The sequence below is a fragment of the Varroa destructor genome, unplaced genomic scaffold, assembly GCF_002443255.2.
Source record: "Varroa destructor unplaced genomic scaffold, Vdes_3.0 BEIS01000004.1, whole genome shotgun sequence".
In the NCBI taxonomy this organism is placed as follows: Eukaryota; Metazoa; Arthropoda; class Arachnida; order Mesostigmata; family Varroidae; genus Varroa; species Varroa destructor.
The window spans coordinates 51,314,351-51,336,717 of record NW_019211457.1 but is presented as its reverse complement, the minus strand read 5'-3'; the positions used below and the strand labels follow the sequence as shown (position 1 = coordinate 51,336,717).

Genomic DNA, 22,367 nt, shown 5'->3' with positions numbered 1-22,367 from the left:
TATTTTCCAACGTCGACCATATCCTTTTTTAAGAGAAAGATGAAACTTGCTATAAGCAAGATGACCGTTTGAGTAGCACGAGTTATATACGATTTTAACCTTTATATAATTTGTTTTATTAAACTTAGGTTTAATTGTCATCTTTCACGACGCGACGAGCTTGTGTATTTCGTAATATCTGTACCTAACCTTTTCCAGTTTGTCACCTAATTAATTAATCAGTGTTCAAATCCGACTCGTTCTCGTCGTCGAGACGCATCTCTCAGCAGTAGTAATCCTTATTCTATGAGAGAAGTATCGTAATACAGGTTAGAGGATATCGTGTAAGAAGTTCACCGGCGTACTTATAACAGCAAAAGGTCACTTCCGTTTAAATTTACTTCGTACGTACGAACGTCTGCGACGTATACTTACGCTAACTAACTATTAAAACGCGCTGTTTAATTCATTACGACGAAGATTGGCTCAGATTCATATCGGTCACATTTTCGAATCCTTAATTAATGAGCTCTTACGAAGCTGCCCCTTTCGCTTCGTCGTTTATTTTACCTTTAAATTACATTGTGACCAAGTTACGTTCTCCAGGGCGGAATTTGGACCAGTGACCACCATCACATAAATAATCGGCAACCTGATGTAGTTCCACTTGCGCTACGTATATAGCAATGATAATATGAAATACAATAGCCTCATTATCAAAGCACCATTTTGATAAGTGCAAGAATTACATCAGTATGTGTTTAAAGTTTGCCACAGCTAAAAATGCATTTCGTCATTGTCGCTATTCTTCGTTTAAGAAGACGTTGACGTTTTCCCTGTTACGGTCGCTAGTGCCGTTACGAGTACAGCTGTCGGGAAAACCTCCGGATTGCCTTCGTTCCCGCTCCCTCTGGCTTGCCCTGTATGTGGCTGCTTGCCTTCTCTTGTTTACGAAACATAAAGATGATACTATTCTAAAACTATAAGCATCGCTTTGCCCTGGCATGGCCCATTCGCTGGCCGTAACAGGATTTGCGGCGGATGTTCTTGGTTCGTATTGTTTACACTGCTGCTGCTGCTGGCTTCGGCTGTAGCGGGACCCCACAGAGAATACAGCCAAGGCGAGAAGAAGACAAAGACAGGCCAAACTGAAACCGCACTAGTTATGCGACGTCACCAGCTACTAGGACATTGTAGCTACAAAGCCGATAGCCAATGAGCTCATACTTACTGTGAGTATAGCTATGAGAGGCTACTGTATGGGATGGGGTGAAACAGGAATGGAGGAATGGGTGGGAGAACACATGGGCACACACGCAGAACCTTCGCAATACAATCCGACGATAAGCATCACCACAAATGGCCACCGCCGCGGCACAAACACATGTAAACAAAAAGCCCACTACTTCTATGATAACAGAAAGGAAAAAATACCTTGGAAGAGCAATTTAGCTATTGGGTACGCTACAGAGACGGCGGAAAGTAACCTAACAGCTTTTTACTGACTCCTGATTTAAAAACAAACCGCACAAGTGAAAAAAATGAAGAAGAAAAATTGCAAAATTTCCGAATTTTGTGTCGTCCATATATCTTTATATGTGATAGATCATATTTTAGCGTGCATGATAAAGTATGTAGGTTATGGACACAGCACGTTCATCCAGGCGATGCGATGTAGTAAGCGAACTTTCATACAAAGATGGAAACGCATACGACTATAGTATAAGAAAGCGTATGAAGGGGCTGGTCAATTATCTAACAGAAAGATAAATAGACGGACAAAATTAGGAATAAGACTGGATCGTCGAGCCTTCTATGTCCTCCATACGATCCCGGTAGAAGTACAGGTCCGTCATTCATAAAAAGATCTTCTGTTCCACACCGAGGAAGTTGCGGTCCATCTTAAACCTACGTGCAAAATTTCACGAAGTTTCTGTTGCTTTTACAAGACGCCCGCAAAGGTACAGCATTGTTTGTGCTTGCGTTAAAAAAATTAAACTATCAAAAGCGCACTTATCTTAGAAGATTGTTAAAGCCGGTGCTGTCTTCTGCACCAGCAATTCATCGACCTCTAACGCCGTCACCTGACTATTTACATCATACAGGTCATTTCGGAATCTGTACGTGCATTTCATAAAACATTTGTATTAGAATGTCGTATTAAATGCTATATTAAGGTACTTCTGTGAAACATTGTTCCTTTTTTGTTCTTGTAAAATTGCAGTGCTCAAGACAAGAATGATAAGATCCTTGTCAATTGAGCTAATCTAAGGGGTTTCTACGATTTCTGTTAATAGTACTTCAGCTGCTCGCCTTTTTTGGTGTATAGTCGTCCAATTTACGCCCTAAATCACCTTTACAGCAGATTAGACTGAACGGGAAAAAATAAACCGCGAGTAAGCTGGGACAGAATGGGGCTAGTCTGCGTCCATTGGAACACATTTCGGCTTCGAACAGCAATGATGATAACAATACATATACACTGGATCATTAAATAGAAAAAAAAACCTACAAATAACTGGATGGGACCGCTTACGTAAGCAAAGGAAAAAAGACGAGCAGTTACGAATGTCGTCACGGAACGTTACGATCGTGGCACAGAAGGACAAAAATTATGACAATTCGTTGCTTATCGAAGCTGAGTCTCTACTGCTGTGACCAAGCCGGAGGGTTAGTCAAGGGGGATAAGGGGGTAAGAGGGAAGTAGTAAATACGGCAAAAGGAACACACAATGGAAAGAACCAACAGGAAGATCCAAGACGCGAAATGGCGGACTGTATAGGCCTCAACAATTTTTCGGTTAACATGAACGGGTAAGATCCTTTGGACTGCTATTAGTGTTACCACACGTCTATACTACTGAACAGACCTTCGCTAGCGGCAGCGCCAGTTGTAAGGCGAAGGAATGCCCGAGGCAGTAGAGACTCCTTCCAATAGTTGCCCTCCTTTCTACTATACCTTTTCTTCTACATCTAGGATCCACTTAGTGCGTGGTCCCGATGGTTTGATACGTTATTTGTCGTTGACAACCAAACCATTAGGTTCTCGACCCATTTATTACAAAAAACACAGAAAACCTGAACTGCAAAAAGTTTTATCATGGAAAACGGTGTAGGAAGTAAAAGATGAGTAAAACGCTGGCCGCAATAAATGGAAAACAAAAAAAGTAGCATCAACAGGCTTACTGTCTAGTTAACCTATAATGATAAATGTTCTATTTTGACTGACGAGTGGTTAATTTCGTCGCGTAGTACATGTTGTCGCAAGACGTAGACAAACGATCAATTTTTTTACGTGAGCAAAACATCGTTAGGCCACTGAACCATACTGGACATTTGTAGACCTAATAGAGGCAAAAGTACTTGTCTCATTTGCAGTAAATACATGTTAGATAGTGATGCTATATTTTTGGTGTATCAAACATTATGTGAGACGCAATTACGATCTACGAACGAAAACTGCACAATTTAAAATCCGAGGCATACCTTTATAGGCCCGACATGGATGACTTCTCATGAGAATTGTCTAATAATAATAATAATAATAATAATGAGTAGGATGCCCCTAAAGGGGTGAATACTTTAAATCAAGAATTTTTGCCCTCGAACGATTGCACATTACTACCTTTGTTCACTAACGATCTAGCCATAGTAGGACTAACAGTCCACCGTATCGGTATATTTCGCGACTTCACCGCCGGCTCAATGAATGCGTTTTACTGAAAATATATTCGGTAAAACCGTAATAGAGGAATCTGGGACGGTCCGAAAGTGAGGTGTAGGGAGAAGCTTTCGCTGCGATTGCGCGTTGGTGGTCTAGGATTAATTCTGGGCGTAGACCTTCGCTTCCTGTTGACGAAAACCATTATTATACGCATATATACAATTAGCACACCTAACGCATAAGATATACATTTAAATAGCATCAATGTAGCGTGAAGAGAAAATCAGAACAGAAATGGCGCCCTTTAGAATTGCAGCCGTTCATCATTTTGCTTTCGAAAAGACACAACAGCCTGCTGATAGGAGGACCTTCTAAGTGTTTATGTTCAGGCTAGGAAATCTTTCCAGAAGGAAAATTTGTTTTTCCAATGTGAATAATGAAGTACTGTGATGTGAATCCATCTCAGAAAAACCTTCATATATATATATATATATATATATATATAAAATATTGGTCGTGTTACTTCAATTTGATTACCTTTTTAAAACCTGCCCGTCTTAACTAAACAATTTCGCAATTAAACGGATAAAGCAAGTTTTCTTTGAATTCAGCCGTAGTTATTAACGGACGCTACAGTCCTTTATCACTGTTCGGTGGTCATCATAATGGTTGCTTCGCACAACACTCAATGTTCTTTAAACCCACTTAATAACGACAGTTTCCTAACTAATTAATTGCTTGTTCTAGTCAATAAGAGCCATAAAAATCCAAGGGCACGTTTCAAACTAAGTGCGGACACGCGCTACTACCTCACTGGGTGGTCCGGTTCAACTTCTAGGACAGATACCCTTGGTATCAGGCACAAAAACGCAAGTGAAATTCCCTAAACTATATCCGGGTAGAATATTAATATGATAGGGTATCATACACTGAAAACGCTTCCTCCCAACTTAGTATTTATATTTAATATAGTTTAACAACGAAATCAAACACGTTATCTGGCAAGGATGGCTATCGAAAAGTACCAGCAACTGTCAAAAGTTAATCTACAATTATAAGACGTTGGAACGAAAGCAGTTGCAACCTTTATCGGTACAAAAATGTATGGTGTTTGGTAAATATCATAGGTTGTTTTTCGTAAAATGCGACTCCAAGTAGAATTCCTAGGTTTCTAATGGAACAAATGGCGACTGCCAACGTTTCAAAGACAACCGAATCTCCACGACTTTTTTTATTATTATTATTATTGTTAGTATTTACTTATAAAAAAAGGCCCCAGCCTAAAAGTAGTAGAGCTATTCGCCATTACTGAGCGGCCTGCCGTAACCGGGTCCGACAGGAAGTCCACGCGCTGAGTTATTTTCCTCGTTTTCGCCAGTGGCTCATCGCACGAACGTTAAAACAGACGAACTACTAGGATTAGATAATTGTTAATATACCAGGATATGTGATTTCGCATAAAAGTTTACAGCGCTATCGTCAGGCTTGTACCAATGGCTCCCCCGTTGCGGAAGCCATTCGAATTACCTGTCGTTCAGTTGCAAATTGACCAACCTCGACGAATCGGAGGTGAACAATGATTTTCTCAATTAGCCCAGAAAAAAAAATTACAAAAATTAACTCAAGCATTGCTTGGATTGTTTCAGTACGTGCTTTCGTTGGGGACTTGGGTCGAATTTGTAAGTGACCTTTTCTAGCTTGCAGAATCTCGGTTTTGTTAGGGAGCCACATCCAGGTAGACCAGCTAGCGTACACTGCTAACCAAATACTCGCTGAATACACGGTCTCTCATTATGTGCAGCACTCTAGTATCTTGCCGGAGTATAGCTTCGTTCAGTTAAACTGGGCTATTAAAACGTGAGATAAACATGCAACGTAAACAAATATACCGACATTTTCAGTTGCTAACACATCTCCCGAAGAAGAATAAGAAACAATGACCTCCCGTTTACTTTCATGGTGGTAACAATGTCCCGGCCCACAATATACGCAACAGCGAAAAAAGAGATCCTGACTAGTACTTCTCATAGCGAAGCGCTAATCATGTCTATCGATACGACTCCGCGTGAACTGTACAATTATAAAACATTATGACAACGTTTGTTGACTGAAAAACGCCTTTGTACTCAACAAGGTAAGCAGCACCTTTTTCGACTCGTCTATTCCCCTCTCTAATTCAACGAGTGCGCTTTGTTGTCCCGAACGGTCATCCTGGACATTTTTCATTTTGTCGTTAAATAAAGATTATTATTTCAACTATAGCGCGAAATCTTTGATAGATAGTAAGGTCTGTGAGAGGCTACTGACAGCAATGGCAAGTCGTTGGAGAATACCAACCCGCCAAACCCTAACGACGCATTGGGATTCGCTCAAATAATCCACAAAAATAAGTAAGTGAGGTTTCGTAAAGAGAACGTGCAAAAAAACGTGCCCATGTAAAAACGTACAAAAAACACTACCGGAACGATCATACACGACTCACTAGGGTGGAAATAACATTTTAGTTTAGCACTTAACATGACTATATTTTCTAGTCCAATATAGCGGTAATCACACCAAATCATTTGGCATGTGAATGTGGCCACCCCACTCCTTGTTACAGTTTGTTGGAGACGAGTGACCCCCTAAAGCCACAAAACTAGATCAGGATCCGCGATCTAGGAGCCCTATTTAGGGTTAGTAAATCACATACATCGTATAGAATAATGTTTTTTTTCCCTTATAAGATACTCGTACAAAAACGTATGATTCAATAGCAAACTGTGTACTTAGCAGTATAGCATCTCATTTATACCTACAGGAACTAATGGACCTTAATTCTGTCAGCACAACTTTGTCATACAACTATGTAATGCAGCGTCTATAGCTCCTTAACACTTAACAATATTAAAACATTGAGAGAATTTCTCAATTGTACGCTTATCTTCTTTTGAGATTTCGTAATGTTTCTTGCAGCTGGCCCTTAACCCATATACTCAGACTGAGCCTCCAAGCGTCCTTTTCGCCCCCCCCAATCAAAAACAAATAGTCCACTACGTCCACTTCAAGCTATTCACTGAATTATATTTGTTATATAGCTTTATTTAGGTATTCAAAGGAACGCAATAAGGTTTCATGCCATGTCAAATAGGTCAAAACATATAGGATTATAACGAAGATTAACAACAGTCCTAGCTAAGAACTACGGAGATACGGCGTCGGATGCTCTGCTAAATCGAAAAAAATCATACTGATCAGCTCTCTGTTAGTTTGAAGAAAATTTACAAGCTGTACAGCAACAAACGTTTCAGAAATAGTATCAGCCATGTATTTCTATGCGATAATCGACGGTTTTAATTATTTTCACAATTCTAAAAGCAGGAATTGTGACGGACAAGCTAGGGTAATTGGTTGTCAGTCGGCCATTATTATAATACCGTAATCATAACCTAACTAGCTATTTGGAGCCACTGGGCCAATACTACTCGCACTATTACCACACTTGGGTTTAATATGAATCAATTTCAAATATAAACTTTAAATCTCAGCCTCTATTTGAGGGAATGTTAACTTGCTACGGATGTTATCATCGTTATCATAACGAAAGGTACAAGGACGATGAAAAACAGAAAGAAAAGTTTTGCGTAAGAATACACAACGTTACAGGGAACTGCTAAACGGTAAATACAAGAACTATTGTTGTCCACTGGAATTGTATGCAGCTTAGGTTGGCCTAGGCTGCGATAAGGTTGATATCAACTAAAATCGGTTTAATCTTACCGCCTTGAAAGTTGAAAGAAAAACAAACAACCATAAAATTCAACAGCTGGAGAAGGACTCAACTTACTTGAAATATGAGACCAAACGATCAGCAGAAATATGCTGCTAACTTGTAAGATGGATGATAAATAAGTATATTTTTGATCAGGTTAATTTGTATTTTGCTTATTTGCATAAGCGTTTTGATTTACTGAAATTATATATCGTTACATCTCTCAAAATAGAATTGAAGAAAAAGGTTCTATTACAAGACCCAGAAAAGACACCGTTGCATTATTGAAGTGTTTATTGTTTTTAAATTTCGAATAATCTTTGTGATCGGTATATGGCCAACGCAATATCCATGTTTTAATCTGCTAGCGTATAGGCGAGACAGCTTCGAGTGGTATGTGATTTAATCGGTTACTCTATGATCTCTAAAATTTCGGTTTTAAAAAATAATAGTAAAAAAAAAACGACAATATCGCTCATTTTTATTACGTTTCTTACTATAAAAATCGAATTCCGTGTGCATGGATGGTTGAAGAAGGTCTGCGCAGTAGTTTACAGTTGTATATCGTATGAATTTAGTTGGAAAAAATAGTCTGTTGATAAGTGAGCTAGACAGATGCCTGATCTTTTCCCTAAGTAAAAGCCATTTTTTCCTAACTGCAAATGAATGAATTTATGTTCCCGCCTGTTCCATACAGACTAACGGAAGCTTGTCTAACTATAGTCCTGTGTTTGCATTACCCCAGGTCGTAATGGAGAGCTATTAAGGATCAAGTTAATATAGTATAATAGTGAAATAAATAATCCAAGCAATAAGGATTAAGTTACTGAAAGGGTTTGTTCTTTGCGACGCCGAACAAGGAAAACTTATTCTGCAGAGTTTCAGAGGTGAGCCTTCTCTCAGGGTTAGCACAGTACCTACCGTGCTGTTACGATCTATATGGTAAATCCTAGATTATTAGGTAATATTTATAATATACAACGCATGGCTTGTGCAACTAGTGTTTACTTACACGGAGCATCTAAGCCATGCCATTACTAATGGAAAATCAGTCTTATGAAGTGCGTCGAACGTGGCTCAGTCAATCGGGTATATGTAATGAGCCAGTGAATCTTCAGCTGAACTATAACTGACTTCTTAACTGAAGCAACGCTTCCTCTCTCTAGGGAGATTACGGGGGATGACCCCGCTGCTGAGCTGCGCTGTCGTCTTCGACGCTGGATAAGTTCGAGTTGCGTCTGCATCGGCAACCGCTTGTTCCGCATAAAGCCTGTTCACCGGGTCGATCAGGGGGTACTGCGAGGTCTCTAGATGCACACCGAACGTACCAGCCACAGTTTACATACAGCATAAATTGTTCGAATAAAGTCGAAAATTCTTGAGCAATAGTGTTTGTTAGATTAAATATATATATGCTTCTAAGCCTTATCTTGGCACGATATGCGCACAATGTATGCTTGAACTATATAAAGCAAACGAATAACTGTGGGTTATTCTTTCGAATTGGGAATTTCGTAGGCTTTTATTACACACACTTAGCTGGCAAGAAATAATTCTTCTCGTAGTCATATTTGTGACACATTGAATACTCAGGGGGTGCGTGCTCTGGTTAATTTCACGTACTAAAACGTCAAAATAGGACTCACCTGACATACTAGTGTATTCGTATTAGCGCCTAAAGATAGTGGTATTAACAGAATAAATTTATAGTGTAGAGAAAACAACACTATACATATAGAAACACGTTAAGTTTCATATAATACATATATACACGTAAGATCGCTGTATATGCACACCAACGAAGTATTTCAACATGATGCAGCATATTATTCAACACGGTAGTTCTGTTATTTCTAGTTACCTTTAGAGACGAACCATTAGAATAGCTAGATGATTTTTTAGGATTCGTGCGAGTTCTGACATGGCTGAGAAATTATCGCTCGGCCGCTGCATAAATGTTTATTCTCATATCATTTAGTTGGAATGGGAAACAGCCGTGTCCCGCATAAGGCTCAAAGTAGCTATCTCAAAAAGTTATATTTAATATTGTAGTTTAGCCATTAGCCGCTGGTTTCAGTTGTTGCTTACAGGACACTCATGAGTACATGTAACTTCTACCTACCTACCGACCGACCGACCGACCGTCCGTTTTACCAGGGTTTTCTGTTGTCATCGTCCCCTCTCTAACTTTTTCGTTCGCACTTGTAGCATTTGTTATTCGTGTATAGTTTCCCAACGAAGCGATTGTTGTTACATACAACGAAATAGCTGTTCTGTTCTATAAGCATGTATAAAGCCTCGTTGACAGCTCACTCCCCAGGTTCAGAAACACACACATATATATATATATAACATATCGAAGTGAATGTTCTCAGGGAGCAGTCAACGTATCTGCTCACACATTATTATATAGAGTTCAACCATCATGTCTTCACGAGTAGGCTGACTTTGTTATCGTACCCTCTACCGCAACTAACGAGACCTCGCAAGCTTGTTTTTCTCGTTGCAGTGACCCCGTAACAGCTTGGTAGGTAACGCATTTGACAGTTAATCTTAAGCACACGTAGTGATCTAGGTGCGAATCTGGGCATAGACACACTTCGTTTTGTGCTAGGTGCCAGCCCTCTGATAGAATACTAACGGCGACGTAACTCTAAACGTTCAGTGCCTAACCATCTCTCTTTCGATTTTACGACGCAAGGAGTTGAGAAAGGATACAGGAGAACTATAAATGTGGATGTTTTCTTGTTTCGTCCACTTAGAGCTAATGTGGCATTGATGGCGGTGGCCTCTGTTTGCGTTACCCTACTCACCAGATATAACTAAATGCAAAAAAAAGGAAGGCGTGCGTACAGCCATTGTTGTTTTGAAGTACTGCCCAATATTTCTGGCTCGTTCGATTTTCAGTTGAAAAGGGCTTCGCAAAGCCTGCTGATGCCTAAATAGGCTTGGGCCGTGCAAAAGTCGACGATTCAGCAAAAATAACAGAGATACGTGTTGTGGCGCGCGGCGTTACTACGTGTTAACGAATTATATACGAATTTAAAAGGTTCTATGTACAGGCAAACGTTCCATGCAGCAAGAACAATTTCCCTACAGAGTACAGCTTCTAAATCAACAACGAACATGAGATAATCGTTGAAGGAGATAGAAAACAGCCGCTGGTGCCCAATATTTGTCTACTATATAGGATTGTGACCTTATGCCACCAGGCAAAGTGGCAGTCCTGAAATGATGTTAGTAGGTTACAGCATATAACACTCTGAACAGTCCAAGAGTATCTGCATTTTGCTATTGTTAGGTTTTAGGTTTTGTTAACGCCTCTACTAAACATCACCTTTCCAATCGTTAACATAAACATTCACCTGAAAATCTCGGTCGAGAGCTCAATAGGTACCACTGCTTTCATCATCAGGCATAAACTTTTGTATTATTGCCATAGATTTCTAATACTCAGAACAGAAGAAATATAATCAAACCCTTCGCTATCTCGTTAGGAAAATTTTTATGTTCTTCATTTATGTGAAAACTCTAAGAGGGCTTCGTTCTACCTCTTTTTATGATGCCCAATTTTACGACAAATCTGTTCTAAACAGATACATGTTTGTGGCGGAGAAATATATTCCTGTACAAGCATTCTATACATGTATACGGAAAAAATATGTTAGAGGATGGTCGGTATAATGACATTTCTGCGATCAGGGTTGAATGTTGATCAATATGTATTTGTGCATATATATTGTAAACGTTGACCTTAAAGACTTTTCCGCCTTTGAAAACCTTTATTGAACTTTTATTCCCATATTACTTAGATGGCCTTTACTTTTATGTATAATATTATACATAAGAATGCTATCTATTATATGTGACAGTTCATTCGAGCCTAAATGCGTACACTGCTCTCTGAGAAAGTGTTTTTATTTAAAAAGTTAAATAAAGTGATGTTCTCGATGAATCCTTACTGTGGAAACTACTGCTTATACTTTAGCAAGTAACATCACGAAGCTTAAGTTAAACTGGTATCCACGAGCATGTGTTTTGTGGATATACAGAGGCAATTACTTATATTAGAAGATATATATATTAAGACGTTCTATGTAAAATGTGACACAGTAAACACCTTTTTTCAATCATAATTGGCGAACTAGGACTCATGAAGTTATAGTGTATTAGATCATTAAGCAGCCACTGTAAGCATTTTATATATTCATCCTATAGTGATGAATTGCTGGTTCAGCTGCGTCCATCTACTGATGTAGACGCTTTCGATTATCATCACTCTTCATTACAAGTCATAATTCGATGATGCAACAAATGGGACATTGTTGTGAAGTGAGAGCACAAAAAAGCGGGTGCCCTTGCGTCTCTTCCTTCGGCCCTTACTCGAAATCTATTCCCTTACCTCATCGATTTGAGCAGAGTGAATAGATGTGTTATTTTTACACACAAAATCCGAGCGTTAACACCCGTGGATTTTAATAAGGGTCGGTTTTCCCCACGCTTTCAGCTCTCTCTCTCTCTCATCCGCTTTCGCAGGTCGCCTTCCGCGATACTTATTTTTTGGTTCGAACTGTCCCTCTTGAAATTTTTTAACCTGCGGCTTACAATGTTCCTACTTGTAGAGCCTTTATCGAACCTAAGGCTTTCATGGCGAACTATCTTCGCTGCTGAAGTTCGGTTCGAAAATGGTATCAATACTCGCAAAGCGCTAGAGTTTTTGTAATTTTCACTGAATAACTACAACTAGCCTATTAAAAGCCCTGATTGATAATATCCTAGTAGGTTCTCTCGGATCGCAAAGAGTTCAAGCGTATTTCAAATAGAGAAAAAGTGTTGCAAAATGTCTCGCCGATATAAATTAGCGTCCTCAACATGAGAAAAATAATAATAACGTTATTAAATTTATTCGATAAATTAAATACGATACAAAACTAATTTCATCAAAAATTAAAGAGGTCAATAATAAAAGGAATCAATGTCTCTAGCAATGAGAGTGATTTATAGAGAAAAAAAACCATATCATCTTCCTGTGTGTACAGATTTAGTAGAATACCCTCACTATTGTATTGTGACAGGTTCGGTCTCGACTTCGCGTTTAAGACTCGATTTGACCACGCCAACTGTGTACAATAGGCGGTGCAGCAAAACTAATTTCAATTGGGCAAAAAACCTATATCGTTCCGCCCTATCGTTTTTCTTTTCGCGGGTCGACGTTGCCTTTTCTTCAAGACTATACGAGCCTAACAGGCTTTCCGCAAATGGTGGGTAATCTGTTTACGAAAGCACGGCAGTCAGATGAAACAGTTGAAGCAAAAAAGATCACCCCCCATTATTGGCCTGGACCCACCATGCATTGTCCCATCGACCTTGGTTCCGACGTCGGCGGCGATACGGATAGCTTCATGTCGGAACACAGAAGGCCTTTATTCTTTGGCAGACTTGTCCGTTTTCGGGCTCCTTTTATGATACGATTACCGATGATCTGTTTCGCATTTTCGCTGCATATAGCCTGAGGACTAGTACTAATGTATCTGTGATATTTCCTCAGTGGAGGGTGCAATAAAAGATATCCGTCCATGCTTTTCTATGTTACACAAAATAATTGTAAGTTCATAAACACTAGCGTATAAAACAGGTATTAGAGCTTGCTTTGTTCTGGTCCTGTGGAGAATAAACCATGGTAGACTGCCGATGTAACACTATTTGAAAAAAGGACAAAGTGATTTCTAAATCAGTTACGTGATGAGATTATCAATTTCTTGCTAAGTAGAGTAAAACCAAGCGTGGCGAAAAAAAAAAATGTCTTATATATTGTTTCTTTTGTGAGGTATTGAATAGTCTATACCGCAAAAACTAAGAGAAGCTCTCACCGGTATAAATATTTCTGCACTCCCCTAAAATTCCATATGTATTTCCCATAGGCCGTTCCCGTATCGCCATGATGTATCAAACAGCTAGCATTACGATAAAAAGTAATGCCTTTAAAGTTTGAAGTTGCATTTGCTATATGATCCGCGCACCAATCAAATATGCGACTTACTAATGGTTACATAGCCTCGATTTATCAGAAAATAGATAATTACAGTTATAGCTGTCAGTCGCGGTTAATGAAACACTATCTTACGATCACTACGTAAGAACGTAGATCAGACACCTCGTCCTGTCATAGTTAGCTTCTCCTACTGCAATAACAGCAGTCGCAGCGTCAACAATGACGACAGGAACACACTTTTAAAATGATTGATTTAGCGAGCCCGATCTTATTGAAATGTGCTAGACGTAAGTATAGTGACATGCGATAAGTCCGTGTCTTTCCTGGTTCAGTTACTACGACTGCTGCACTAATTGTCTACCGAACGCTCTTTGCACGTAACTAACTAGTCGCTTGAGTTCGCACCTGTAGGGCCCGAATTGGGATATCTTTGCAGGTATGTGCAACACTATAGACAGTTTTCGTCTCCGGGGGTCGCCTACTTCGGCGGGAATATACGTTCACACAATTTACGTTTCATATTGGCAACGGCATACACCCGTCTTCCGCTTAGTTCTATTGCAGTATACCCCGTTTGAGCAACACACAATTTTCGGCAGGTACAATTTTCGTTGGCTTCTTGCCCATCAGTTAGACCGTTCGTACGGTCGGGTACCGTAGAGCCTACGTCCCACAATGTACAGCCATCGCCGTTATTTTCTTCGCGTAAGCAAAACGAAGATACCAAAGTCTCTATACATATAGCGAAAAGAAAAACGCAGTTTCAGTTATGCGTGCCTAGGCTCGAAGAATCAGGCAGGCAATTTGGAGGGAAAATGATGCAAAATTTGAATATTCAGTGTGCAATGGCAATACAAACCTTTTCTAACTATGATCAGACCCACTTGTTTAGTCTATATGAAAGAAAGAACCTTTCGTTGCTTCATGCATATAACCATCATCACTGGCAGCAACGCCTTAACTAAGCCGATATACCGATGGCCTAATTGCAAAATACAGAGTTGATGGAGAATAGCACAAGTAGTGGGAAAGTAAATTAGAAAGGTACAGAGAAATAGAAGCGACTGGAGACGACGGTACAATCAGCCGTTGAGTCCGACTCAGCCAAGAAGTCTACACCCGCTACAACTACTGCTGCCACAGCTCGCCAAAAGCGCTACGTGTGACGACACGACCTTCGTATGTCAATTTCTGGGTTTAGGTGCCCGTTAATTGATTGACGACATTGGTTTAGGGGGCGGAGCGCATGATTCGAACAGGTTTCATTGGTGGCGCCAACAAGCCTGACACCTGGGTCAAAATCTTAGCGCGATGGCAGATACTGGTAGGCGAGCGTTTTGTGGTCTGCTTTCACCTTTCGTCCTATCCGTACTCGCATGGTCTTGCCCATGGCATGATGTCCTGTAGACGCTTTTAGGATATTGGTCTGATGAAAATCAATATTCGCCATTTCATGGACCCGTTTGTATGCGTACGACATAATCGTTGGAAACAGCTTTATCTAAAAACTGACCCAGAGCTGTATTTGTGACAGAACATTATAGTACATACTAACATTTTTGTCAACTAAATAGCACGGGCGAAGCACAACAGGCATCACTGAGCGACAAATTACCTCACTAATCATCCTAAATGTCAAGAACTTGTTCATTTGATTATTAGCTACGGTCTAGCTAAATTGTTGTGTTCAGAGAAACGTTTGTTTACGTCAATCCCAGTGTAATGTTTTCAGTAAATGTTTCCAATTAATCTTATCAAGCCCGCTCGCCTTGGTACAGTTTGATCTGAGTCGAACTTTATATTTAGGGCAACTAATTGCCCCTTTTATGCTTGACCAGCCAAGTGTATCCATGGTGAACGATGTTTGCTCATTTTGCATTAGTCCTTACCAGAACTTTCATGTATCCGCGAGAGGCAACGCGACTCGAAGTCATAAGACGGTCCGTATCGTTTGTTGTAATAATTATTAGGGGGCTAATTCTTTGTGGATCTCATACGATTATATAAATAGCTGTACGCGATTTTCTTTGTTTCCAGTCAGCTTACGATTGCGTAATCAAATGTTTGCTTATTTTATATAATATTTTCTTATGGTAAAAGGTCTGTGCCGTGTTCTGAGAACAGCGTACTTTACTTCATTGACTTTTTATATATAAACTTTGTCCTTAGATGTGAATTGTGTTGGTACGCAGATACTTTTTCTACTTTTACCTAGAGCAGTTTTGCTAAGCAAAGTTATTTAAACAATAACATAGTGATTGCAGAGATAGTGAGTAATAACGAATATAAGTAAATTAATATATTAGGCTGTTAGTGGTAAATCGGGCAATTTTAAAATTGAACAAACTTTTAATTAATCTAAAGCGGATGATTATTTTTCAATATGTATTTTATATACGGTTTTTTTTTGTTTCAGTGTTTTAACAATATCCGGGCCGCCATATACCTAATATAATTCTTCTATATATGATTTCTCGAAATAAAAGCATGTTTGCCCTACATTTGCTCAGTTTAAAGCAGGCGTAAAGAGATTAAGAGAGCATGTACGTTATATATAAGCCAACGTTATATATTTCTATGCCCAGTCCACGAATGGCGTCATGACGTAACCAGACCACATGCTTCCGATTTCCATTCTAATGGTCCATGCGCCCTTTGGAGGACCCAAGATTGCGGACTGCCTTTATTACCTCATCTTCAGCGAGCATTTCATAACAGCAGATACTACTGATGCCCATTATAGATATCACCATCACCATCACCAACCTACTCGACACTGTTGCTAAATTCGATCTCTTTCCAGGGCGACGCCACATTCTAGACCAGTTTTTCTATGGCTGGAGATAGAGGTTGAACCATACCTCATTTATAACGATCCTAAGCTACAAGCGGATTTTTCATTTATTAAAATCTCACGTCATGACACGCATTTCCGATTCGTCTGCAGTCAATTCACAGGGATCCTTTTTTTTTGCTTAGTTTCCTCGTTTTCAGTTATAATTCTGTCATACGTTACGCGTGAAATGCCAGTTTTGGCCGATAAAGCCCTTAGGCTTCAAGTCCTGCTATTGCAAAAAGCCTCCTCGAATGCTGCAATGCGCTTTTAGCCTTCAGATCCTGGCGATTGGTCATATTCTCACTAATCTTGAACACTCCAATCTCCGTTCTTGGAACGTTTGCACTATTCACGTGCTGTGCTCCCGCTGAAGACCTTCTTGCCTAACGTCGTCACTAATCTTCGATTGTTTCACACAGCGTAATGATCCTTAGGGAGAAAAAACTTGACCACTGAGCATCGATTGTCAAGACTAAGGTGTTTTTCCTTCTGAGTTCATTTTTCCTAAAGTAAACTTACCTGCTATTCATCCACCAGCTTCTAGAAAAGTGGAATGTTTCGCAGCCAAATTTCGTCTGCTACCGGCACGCAGCTTAAATATTAATTACAAAATCCGCAGGATTCGTTTGTAATAGTTTCACGCGCTAATTTTTATGCTCCGCAATTTTCTGGAATATTATTTTCTGTAGCTAATTGCATCGATAATTGTGTTTTGAAAAGTAACATTTATAGCGACTAAAAATTGCCGACTGGGTGTTAGTACGTACGAAGTTTCTGCCAGATGAAAGCGAAGATCTGCGTCGCTAACAACCCAATGGTAGTTACGAACTTTCGTATAATAAGGGTAACTAAGATCGGCAGATAACGATAAGTAAGGGGCTTGGGCCCTAAAATTGTCAGGGACTAATCGACGATTGTTTTGTTGGATGCCATGCTGCCACAAGAAACAAGTATGGGTTGGCAGCTCTACGACGATCTGCGTTCAGAAAATATACGAAGGAAACCATGTTACCGTACGTAACCGTAAATGCCATCATGACTACCTTTGATGACATTTAGGCTCATAATACACGGCATGATGCACGTTTGTAAACTGTTGTTGGTAGACGTTACACGAGAGTATCGAGTAGATTTATCAGCCACCCACTACAAGTAAAGTTCTCACAATGGCTGAAGGTTGTTACGAAAATCGTAATGTCACGTTACTGGCTAAGTGTTTAGCTTTATTTTCATCTTATGTCGGTTAATTTTCCCCGGGGATCTGTCGAATTCACTCTACAGGGTTCGTGCTCGCTGGCGGGTCGACTTCGTCAGAAGAGCGAGCTATCTTACGTACTTGAAAGTATCGAACTTTAATTTCAATGTGTAGCGTTTCTTTAACATCTGATACTACCTATTAGACACATACATTAGCTAGCTAGTCTTAACCGTTCGCAGACGAAATGCAAATATCACATATGGGCGAGAGCATCCCAGTTCGAAGCCGACATTTTCAGCTTCGTATTGCTCTAAAAATAATGTCGACTCCATTGGATTGATAGCGGACGAAAACGCTGGTTCTATACGCGACACCTGAGCCAACTGTGGTAGGAGTTAAGATAAGATAAGCATATTAAAACTTCATTCAAACTTATCTGATATGAAATGTAAGACAAGCATTTCAAGGGCTTTAAGACTGAGTTTTGAAAACGATACGCAAGGTTTGTTTTCTAATAGTTTCATTGATGCCGGTAAAAAACAGAACGTGCAACACTTCCACTGCATGTGTAGACAGATTATAGCACAACCTCAATCGCCTTCTTCATTAATTAGGAGGTCAAAAAAGTTCCATGAAAATAGAGGCTGCGCTCAAAACGAAACAGCATTGTCTACATGACAAAATACGGCAGACAGCGGTGATTTTAAAAATTAGCTCTGACTAACAGGAACACCTTCCAAATAGTTTATCAAGCATCATATCTGTCAAATACGCCATACCTGACCATGCGCCAAGAGCTAGCACTGAAAAAAATATTAAACTCTAACCAAAATGTGGTTTTGGCGGGGCACAATACGTACTCAATAAGAATTCTTGGTAACGGATTTGAATTTTGAACATTCAACGGATGTGCTATGAAACCATGACACTCTTATTCGCACAAGAGTCTTTCATCTAATAAATATTGCCTTGGGCATCAGCCACAAGAAATCGACTTCTATACAGCATAACACCACACGATCCTCTCTCCGCTCGATAAGGTTGTGCGTAATTTACTAATATGTACATCGAACGTGCATCGATTTGCCACACGACACACTTTCGCTACCCTTGTTTATATCTAGGTCCAAAGTCAATATAGGAATTTTTTTCGAGATATTGAATCTGTCTGGGCACTATACTGAAAGCCTCGATGTGAGGTGCTATTTGGCGAAACGACGTGGTGGTTCCTCCGTGGGGCCGCCAGATCCCTGCCTGTCTGCTCTTGCCGCCGCTGCTGCCTCTATTTGCCAAGTCTAATCAGTACCGAGGAAAGAGGCAGCAGTTGAGAGAAGATGGGAAAGCGAAAGGGGAGAGAGGGATAGGACCAAGTGGGACAATGGGATCACTTCCGCGTGCGACGGTCCTGGCACCGGTCAGGCGGGCGGCATCATCGGGCTCTTTGCGGCTTGACGGCGAATGTTTGTGTTTTCGTATGTGAACGAAGCGGCTGATGAGGCAAGCCTAATCGTATTTGTCCCGTAACGCCACTTTTGCGTTCCCATCCTCCGGTAGTGGGTGTATCCATCTACCGTCTGTTTCATCCCGTCATGTGCCGTTGGGAAGTGAATGGAGGATACTGGTTCATTTGAATCAAGCGACATGTTGATGAGCTTAGTTCAATCAAGTATTCCTGCATCCGGAAAATGGTATACAGGAGGAAGCTATTGGCATTGTCGATGGGATACATGGGATGAGCAAAGCACGTTATGTTTTCAGTCATTGCCGATGATACGCAGTCAATGGAACCACGACTAATTAGTCAAATGTAACGCAAACTACGTTCAGTACGGGCATGATCATCACAAATAGTGGCGGGGTAGGTTGGGGAAACAGAAAGCACATGAAAAATTGCTCAATTCATTTAACAGATTACAGACGTCTGATACGATAGGACCAAATTGGATAGCGGCAGTTGATTCTACAGTGATTGTGCTCGAGTGATTTGTCATCTTTATTGCAGATTGCTTACCAGTAAAGTCAGCTTGTGTAACAAATGCTTCTTATATCAGCCTCTCCCTAAAAAAAATTAGGTTTCCATTGTAGGGCATCGAGGAAAAGCGCGTCGACTGCACAAGTGAATTACATACATTTAATTTAGCCACTGCTTATCGTAAGGATGCTTTGCAAGCAGCCCTATGTGGTTAGCTAAGATACGGAATTATCAAATACACACTCGGGAACGTGGGGTAATCTAGATGTACACTTAACATATGTTCTTCGACACATCGAACAGCATCGGGTTTTAAGGGACCGAAATGTCAAAACGACAGCCAATTTTGATACGTTGGAGATCAAGATATAGGTGTGGTGTATAAGTCCAATCACTCTTTGCTAAGCTTCGTTTAGCGTGTAACATATCTCTAGTATTTATTGAAACATACAAATACAGGATTCAAGTTCCACAACGGATTGAACGCCAGTGTCGCAAATGACTGACTGATCAATGGTTGAACTCAAAGCCCCTTAGCCTTTCCTATAGATGTAGTAGGATATACATGGTTCTTCTAGGTGATCTTTTTGCGCAGTCGGTTTGTATGAGTTATCTTCGTGCGATCTACAATAGGGTGTAATGTAAATAACTGAATCATTCCGCATTGAAACGACAGTTCTGGTTTCATCAGCCGGCGTATTAAGTGGCAAATATTAACCACTCGGTCGATCATTCCTTGTTATATGCTATCGATCCATCTTAAACAGCACATTGAGACGTACTTTTTGTGCACGTACACTACGTTCATATTCTCTCCCTATGGAACCGAACTCAGTCAACGTTCGTCGTTCTCCACCTCTCGTTGAACACTACTGCAACGAGAATTGTTTATAGCAAAGTGACCATCTTCTTTGGATGCGCTAAGCCTGTTCCTTATCGCCGTTCCGCCTGAGTAACTTATTAAATCGTTCAACAAGCTGAGTCTACTTGTCTTCGCCGCGATTTGCATAATTACTACAATACCATTGAAGTGGTTACTCTGCCGCAGGCATACAGCCTGCATCACCAGGTATATTAAGGTTAGGTAATATTATATAAAGTTAGGTAATATTAAGGTTAACATTAACATTACGAGATAGCAATGACTGTAACCCATACTTTGAAAAACGGTTTTCGACATGACTGTCTAGGCGGCAGGAAGTTAGATGACAACAAGAGAAACCCTGTGGATCCGGAAGCACAGAAATCAAACGAGTAGCTTGCAGATATGTTTCATTACAGCAGAGTAACAGTGCGATTGTTTGATAGCGTCAATGGTATTAGATATAGGATAAAGTCACACACACACACAAAAAAATCTAAAACGTAGAAATTGAAAGCTTGTTTTTTTTTCTGATCAAGGAGAAAAATCCTCCAGGCGCTGGTCGGCTCAAAAAATCAAAAGTCATAATGTTATCATTGCTAGCGGCTTTAAACAGCTTTACAACTTCCGTACGAAATGTAAACTACATATTCTCGCATAGTTGACAAATAAGCCATATTACTTAAAAGCCAATTATGTCTGCACCATTTAGCGCTTCGGGTACGAAGCAAATAAACTACGTCAGTAAAGCGGATCTAAGAATTACCGTATCAAGTTAATAATAGTCGTTATAATTAGAGCCATTTTGTGCTTTTTTTTTTAATTCATGGAAATTTTCAGTACATTTATTAGATAAGTGAGTCGGATTACGAAAGTCCGAACGGATTGATATGACGAACTTCACTGCGTTCCATGTATTCCAAGAGGTGCGACACGGCCGAACTATATTTACTGCGACAAATCATATTAATGCTTCTCATATTGTAAGGCAAAAGAACGCCACATTTGGGCATGACTGGCTAAACTGCTGGGTTTCGATACATTTTTTTTCTAATAGGAACGATTTTTGTATTTGCGGTTTTTCTAGCGTGAAAACTTTGAGGTCACATATCTCTGATGACAAAAGTAGTGTTAGATGTAATTTGAAAGCTGGCATTTGACGGTAGTAGATTGTTCAGATGCTCTCATCTAGGTCTATGATAAGGCGCGTTGAGAATGAGTCAAATCCTGCTATGTTTAACAGTTTTGTCAAAATCAGTGATCGGGAGAAACGACCAAATAATGGTTCTGCGACTTTCGTTCTACAGATGCTCCGCGTAGCTGTCGATCAGTTAGGAACAAAATTGACGTTACCAGCACGACAGTCGGGCGAGATCGACGTATGAGTAGTCATGATATCCCCAAGGAACTAACCATCCATCGTTAAGTACGTTTCAATCGTTTAAAGAAGCTGGGCACAGAAAAAAAGTTGAATTTTGAGTGCCACATGGGTTGAAATAAGGGAATTTACTCGATTACGTTTCCGTCTAGCAAATTCGATAAAAACATAAAAAAATCGAACCATTTATAAAACATTTGACCATGAGTAACGAAAAATAAATTGCATACAACAATAATGTACAGAATAAGATGGTTCTGAAATCTATGGGGAGCCCAGATTCACGCTAAAGAAAAAAGGCGATGCTATAGGTTTGGAGGAATGAGGAAAGAATCGTGCATCACGAGGTGCTGCCGTTTACCAAAACGATTCACTGAGATTTCTGCTGTCGACAATTAATAAAACTACGACAAACCGTTGAGAAAATTGACTAGAAAAATTGACTAGTGAGCAGAAGAAGCGTTATCTTCGACCATGATAAACATGATCGACATAAATGGGAAATTTCCAAGGGTCCACTACATAGCTCGAATCTTGCACCACCGCCCAAAAACCATGGAAGTTCTACACTGATGGAATTATTATTTATATTAGAATGGTCGTCGTCGGCGTTTATCTCGTTCCACAATATTGTTGTAACCTTTGAAAACTATCTTCTTACATTTTAGCTCAAAAACTGTTTGCTTATTTTTGGCTAAATAAGTATAGCTTTTTATCACCCAACATTTCGTATATA

The 22,367-nt window shown here is 40.0% G+C and overlaps 2 long non-coding RNA genes across 2 annotated transcripts in view; both read left to right on the top strand.

The window, feature by feature from the left end:
* The first annotated feature begins 3,932 nt into the window (after positions 1-3,932).
* On the top strand, positions 3,933-5,991 carry LOC111250228 (uncharacterized). The gene is made up of 3 exons (XR_002673231.2): positions 3,933-4,756; positions 5,289-5,321; positions 5,544-5,991. It is a non-coding gene; the product is annotated as an uncharacterized LOC111250228 (long non-coding RNA).
* Positions 5,992-20,204: 14,213 nt separating this feature from the next.
* LOC147756337 (uncharacterized) overlaps positions 20,205-22,367 on the top strand; it is a 17,762-nt gene continuing 15,599 nt past the window's right edge. The window contains exons 1-2 of the long non-coding RNA XR_015326904.1: positions 20,205-20,460; positions 21,561-21,679. This is a non-coding gene — a long non-coding RNA (uncharacterized LOC147756337). The remainder of the gene's footprint in view (positions 20,461-21,560; positions 21,680-22,367) is intronic.